Here is a 6,142-nt window from a genome sequence, read left to right as displayed (position 1 = left end):
ATTTTAAAAGCTCATGAGTGACCCTCCCAAGAGTATACAGGCTGCTTCCCCCTTTGCCGTGTTGCTCGGGTGAGTGGAAGGAGGCACTACTGAGGAGCTGCCTTGGGCGGGGACACAGATATCTGGTCATCTCAGATAAACTTGAGGAGATTTCAGTCTTTTCGGGAGCTGACCTGCCTGGACATTTCCTGTTGCAAGCTTGGAGATGAACATGAACTTCTAGAGCATCTTACCAATGAGGCCCTGTCTAAGCAATTCTGAGATCACAGATGAAGGAATTGGATACCTCCTTTGTTTTAGAAAACGAAACTGCTTAGGTGTCTCTGGAACAGGGCTCAAGGATATCAAAGCCATCAAACATAAGCTCCAGACCCACACAGGCCTTCTGCACTCCAAAGTTCTTTTGAAGGAATTTGACCACAGTAACTGCAAGACAGATGTCTGGGCTGATCAGATCGTTCTGCACTGGGAGCATGTGACTTCATAAGCTCTGAAGCCACAAGAAAACTTAGAGCCTCGGTTGGCAGCTCAGCACTTCTATGCGAAGCGATCTTGAACAGAAACTCCAGTGAAGTGGCCCCTAGCATACAACCACATGACCTCTTCTGAGAAATTCCAGTTCTATGAAGAGAAAGCCCCTGACTGCTATGGGCAGCTGTTGAAACGGGAGAATGCCTTGTGCCAGGAGTCAACGAAGAGCAAAAAGAGAACCTTTTGAGGATCCAGAGAAGGCACAGAATAGCTCTTCACAGTCTTCAAAGCAGAAATATGGATGTCTTACTGTGGAAGACTTTGTTGTTGTTAAGTGCCATCAAGTCAGTTCTGACCCATAGCAACCCTGTATAGGGTTTCCAAGGAGCAGCTGGTGAGCTTGAACCGCTGACCTTGCAGTTCAAATGACTTTGCAGTCTGGCGATTTAACCCACAGCATCACGCCACGACTCTACTGTGGAAGACTGGGACTTGTTAAATTTTTACTAATCGGCAAGTAGAAGTTGAATCTCTCCCTCCCTTGCGTCCGCCTCCACCCTCTCCCCCTCCCTCCGCTTCCATGCCCACTCCCTCCCAGGTCTAATGTATGAGGAAAGGGGGCAGATGATGCTCACTTTTGGTTGAGTTTACCTATGACATTAGCATGTTGTTGTTGTTAAGTAGCATGGAGTCGGTTCCGACTCACAGTGACCCTGTAGAGGGTTTCCGAGGCGGTAAATCTTTACAGGAGCAGAAAGCCTCGTCTTTCTCCCGTGGAACAGCTGGTAGTTTCGAACTGCCGACCTTGCGGTTAGCAGCCTGATTAGGAACCACTAAGCTTGATGGGGGAGGGGACTGCTATGGAAGTATGTAATAATTTCTAATGTATATTTTCAATACATAGTTACGTTTTCAAATAAACCTTTTTTCTGTCCTTCAAAAAAAAAAGCTCATGAGCAGCATCTAAGGTGCAGCTATTGATCTCCCCATGTGTGGAAGAAAAATGACTGATAAGAATTGAAGAAGCTCTGGAAAAAAATTAGCCCAATGGACTAATGGGACGTGTGAACATCAGTCACCACAACTCTAAGATGAGAAGAAATAGTTGGTGTCAGGCTACTACTGCTAACTGTACACACTAGAAAGTCCTGGAAAGTGGGTGAAAATGTAGATAAAACTCAAATATGTATATAAGGAACTCTGATAGCATAGTGACTAAGAGTCGGGCTGCTAATCGCATGGTCAGCAGTTTGAAACTATTACCAGTCTGTTAGAGAAAGATGAGGCTTTCTGCTCCTGTAAAGATTTACAGCCTCAGAAGCCCTATACAGGCTCACTATGAGTGGGAACTGACTTCATGGCACATAAACACTAATATATATATATATATAGACTGAGCTTATTGGTAAGAAAGAGACTGGAGGAACCTGAGACTGTGGCCCTCAACCACCCTTCAGGTCTGAAAAAGAACTCACGCTCCAGGTCCAATTTTCAGTCAAGTAGTAGATAGGAGTCCTAGTGTGGCACTGTGGGTTAATGTGCCAGACTGCAAAGCCATTTGAACTGTGAAGTTGGCGGTTCAAGCTCACCAGCTGCTCCTTGGAAACCCTATACAGGGTCGCTATGGGTTGGAACCGACTCGATGGCACTTAACAACAACAACAGTAGATAGATATACAGGAGGAAACAACACTAATAAGGTATGCTCACCATGGAATAGTCAATAGTTCAAAATCAAAAGGGTTACATTTACCTAAGGACATAGTTGAGAAGGGATGGGAAGGTGTGTGGAATGGAAACAGGAACTACAGAGAGGAAGCGGGATAACTGTTGTTGCGTGGAGGGGATTGTAATCATTGAGATGAAACAGAACGTGTGACTGTTGAATGTAAAACTGATGCTCTTCTCTGCACACTTTCACTTAATTCAAAGTAAAAAGTTTAAGAAAAACCCACACAAAATCTTTTAATAAAGATATTGGGAGCAGGAAAAAACAAAAACAAAACCCAAACTAAACCAAAACAAAAGATTGTATTTTGGCATCATATTTAAATTGAGAATTTGTAAATAGATTTGTTAAATACTGGACAATTTGAAACACAAGATGTGTTTTTACTTTTTACTTATTTTTACCAAGAATCAGCATTATAAAACTGGCATTTACCTGTGCCCCTTCTTCATCAGCTACTATATGGGCAATTTCTTTCAACTATCTGTGTTTTATGGCATAAACAAGTCAATACCTTTCACATCTTTGAAAATTGTTGCTTTCATTTCTCTATCTTACAGTACATAGAAATATATTTCTAGATTTATTGTTATAAAGGAAAGTTAGGGGAATGTGAATGAAATATCCTTCCAAAACAACAACAAAAAATTAGTAAAGTTCAGTCTTCTCGTTGGAAAGGCATAAAAACCTGTTCATAATTTAAAATTTTAAACATTTTCTTTCAACAAATAAACAAAGAAGAAAACTTCCCAGCTATTTTCCTTCCTTAATGTTACATGGCACCTTGTTTTGTATAAAGGGGCAGCTCTAGGTCAGGAGACATTCTGCTGTACTTCCTTGTGTGCTCTTTCAGTGCAATTTGTTGCTTCTTTATGGATCCTTTTGGGGTTTTGGTAGCAATGTAGATTTTTCTCCCAATAATTAAAATGGAATGAAAAGATAATGGAATTTTTCCAAGAACTTTTTGAAGCCCCTTCATATATAATTTCTCCTGGCTTATGGTATAGCAACAGAAGTGTACCGAAATCTACCACATGAATAATGGTAATCTAGACTTTTTTTCTAGTGGATAGTAGGAGGTTAACAATGCTACTGAAGAAGGATCCCCCAAAACATCCACTGCTGTTGAATCGATTCCAACTCAAAATGACCTTATAGGACAGAATAGAACTGCTTTAGATCTTTTACAGAAGCAAACTATCTCATCTTACTTTTTCAGAGAAGCTGATGGGTTTGAACTACTAAGTTTTTGGTTAGCAGTCCAATGCTTAGCCCACCATGCTACCAGTACTCATTCTTCCCTAGATGAAGAGATCTGCTTTGTTTTCAATGAGGATGATAAAAATCAAGATACAAAAATTAAGAGGTTAGTATATTTTCATTATTTTATGAATAAAAATTTAGTTAAAAGCATTTTACTCCTTAAATTGTGTAGAGAAGAAATCACAGGAGATTAGCACAAATTTATATATAAGACAATTAAAGCCATACATTATACTTTTCCAGAAGCTCCAACTGACTACTGAATGCAGGATTTATTTCAAAGACCTTTTGGTAACCTCCTCTGTAATGTTTGCTTCTACAGAAGGCTCAGTGAGTCAGGGAATTAGTCCACATGGTCCCTTTATGTCATTGCAGGCATTTAAAACTGATTTCCAACTTGGGGCTCACACTTTTGTTCCAAACCTGAAATTTTTGGCATTAGTACTTATGTTCCTATGGCCAATTTGGATTTTTAAGCAAAGCAGCTAATTTAAAAAGTCTCTTGGACAACAAATGACTTAAAAAAAATAACATTTTAATGATTTAAATGGAAACAAACCAGAAGTAGCTGGATTAAATTTCTCTTAAGAAATATGTGTTTAGTGATTAAGAAGTAAAAGTGGCTGAAAAATGCTGTCTGTTTTTTCCCTTCAAAACCCCAAATAGTTGGACAATTGAGTAGCTCAAAACACTGAGTCGGGACATCTTCATGGAAAAATATTACTGGCAATGAAAGTATTGCAATAAAAGAATGAGAGATAAAAAAAACAAAAACAACAAAAAAACACTTTAACAGAGCATTAAAAAAAATCTAGTGGTTTCTAAAGATTAGCTTTAGATATAAAAAAAAAATTATTCAGGAGTTTTCAGAAGGTTTGCCTACTTCAGGAATTTTATAGGCAGAGAAAAATATAGGTAGTAATTTGGGGAGAGTGAGAAGACTAGGCCTTTCAAAAATGTGGACTTGATTTAGATAGTGAAAAGTTTTGTTAAAGAATATTGTGGTATAGTGAATTATCTAATGTCTCTTCTAGCCATCATCTGTAACTTTCACAGCTGTATTGTTTTTTGTTTTTTTTTTTTGCATTCCAGTGCCTATCCAACAGTGCCACGTCAGAACTCTAGCACTGCTGGGTCTAGGGAAGAGAAAATGGGAGTAGTTATTGATAGGATGACATGATTCAACTGTGGATGTTATTGTAAGAATTTGAAATTGTAAGAATTTGAAACTGTAATTGTAATTGTAAGAATTTGAAACTCTACTATGGGCTTAAAATGAGGCATCTTAGTAGAAGGAGGGAGGAAATCTCAGTACCATTAAAGGAGAATATCCACAAGGGTAATATATACTTTGGGCCCAGACATCCCTGTACATTTAACCTCCTTGACCCAGGAACAGAAAGCTGTGATGCTAGAGGAGGAGCAGAGGAGCAGCAGCAATAAAACCAAGAACCAGAGCACAAGACAGAGCAATGGACTTCCCAGCCCTTGCAGCAAATAAAGCTGAGTGACTGGGTAGGAAGCTTGCTTGGGGAGTGGTGTGCCTCCAGGCATTTAAGTGGGCGAGCTAGTTTTGTTGACCCATGGAACTATGGAACTAGAGCTGAATGCCTTCAGGCTGAGGCTTATGGTGGAGTTGATAAACTAGAGCTGATAAATCCTATGGGCATTTATCAGCAGCTGACAGGAACAACTGTGCCCTGAGCATTTCTGACCCAGACTTTTAATCTATTAACTTCCCTAATAAACCCCATAACTGTGAGTATGGTGTTTAAGACCTGTGTGGTCATTGCAATAAATTACTGCACCCAGCTGAATAGAGAGGTATGTGGGAGGAATGGTGGGGGATTTTTTCTTTTTTTTTTTTTTTTTTTTCAGATGCATATAAGAGGAAAAGAAATCAAAATTATTTGGAAATTTAAGTTAATACATAGGCAGAAAGATGCAGTTGTTTGCTATCTTAAAGATTTATAGTCTTGGAAAGCCTAAGGAGCAGTTCTATTTCTCTAATAGGTCACCATGAGTTGGAGTTGATGACATGGCAGTGGTTTAAAAAAATACTTTACTTTTCATTATTATGCAGGAAGAAGTGTGGTAGTTATTTGGGTTTGAGGGAATCCAGAAAATAACATTTATCTCCTCTCTCTTTTTTATTCATAGCCAATATGACCTTGAATTTATCCCACCTGAATTTAGAGATCATCTGAAGAACAGATTTGATACATTAAACACCAAAGACCAAAGACCAGAACAGTTGTGGGATGACATCAAGAGGTCCAAGAGCTGAACAGAAAATTTCAAATATCAGCTTGAGAGGATAAAGCCAAATATTATAATAAATTATACAAAGATTTGGAATCAGAAAAACAAAAAGGAAGAACATGCTCAGCATTTCTCAAGCTGAGGGAACTGAAGTAAAAATTCAAGCCTCGACTTTCGTTATTGAAAGACTCTCTGGGAAAATTATTGAATGATGCAGAATGCATCAAGAGAAGATGGAAAAAATATACAGAGTCATTGTACCAAAAGGAAATGGTTAATGTTCAGCCATTTCAAGAGGTACCATATGCTCAAGAGCCAATGATACTCAGAAAGGAAGTCCAAGTGCATTGAAGGAATTGGCAAAGAACAAGGCACCAAGAATTGATGGAATTAAAACTGAAATCTTTCAAGAAAGTG

The 6,142-nt window shown here is 38.8% G+C and overlaps 1 pseudogene; it reads left to right on the top strand.

Moving 5' to 3' along the window:
• Positions 1-235: 235 nt before the first annotated feature.
• LOC102818988 lies at positions 236-981 on the top strand (annotated as a pseudogene).
• The last annotated feature ends 5,161 nt before the right edge of the window (positions 982-6,142 follow it).

This window comes from Chrysochloris asiatica, unplaced genomic scaffold (assembly GCF_000296735.1).
Source record: "Chrysochloris asiatica unplaced genomic scaffold, ChrAsi1.0 scaffold00353, whole genome shotgun sequence".
Taxonomy (NCBI): Eukaryota; Metazoa; Chordata; class Mammalia; order Afrosoricida; family Chrysochloridae; genus Chrysochloris; species Chrysochloris asiatica.
The sequence above is the reverse complement of the archived record's forward strand: the minus strand, read 5'-3'. Positions and strand labels throughout refer to the sequence as shown.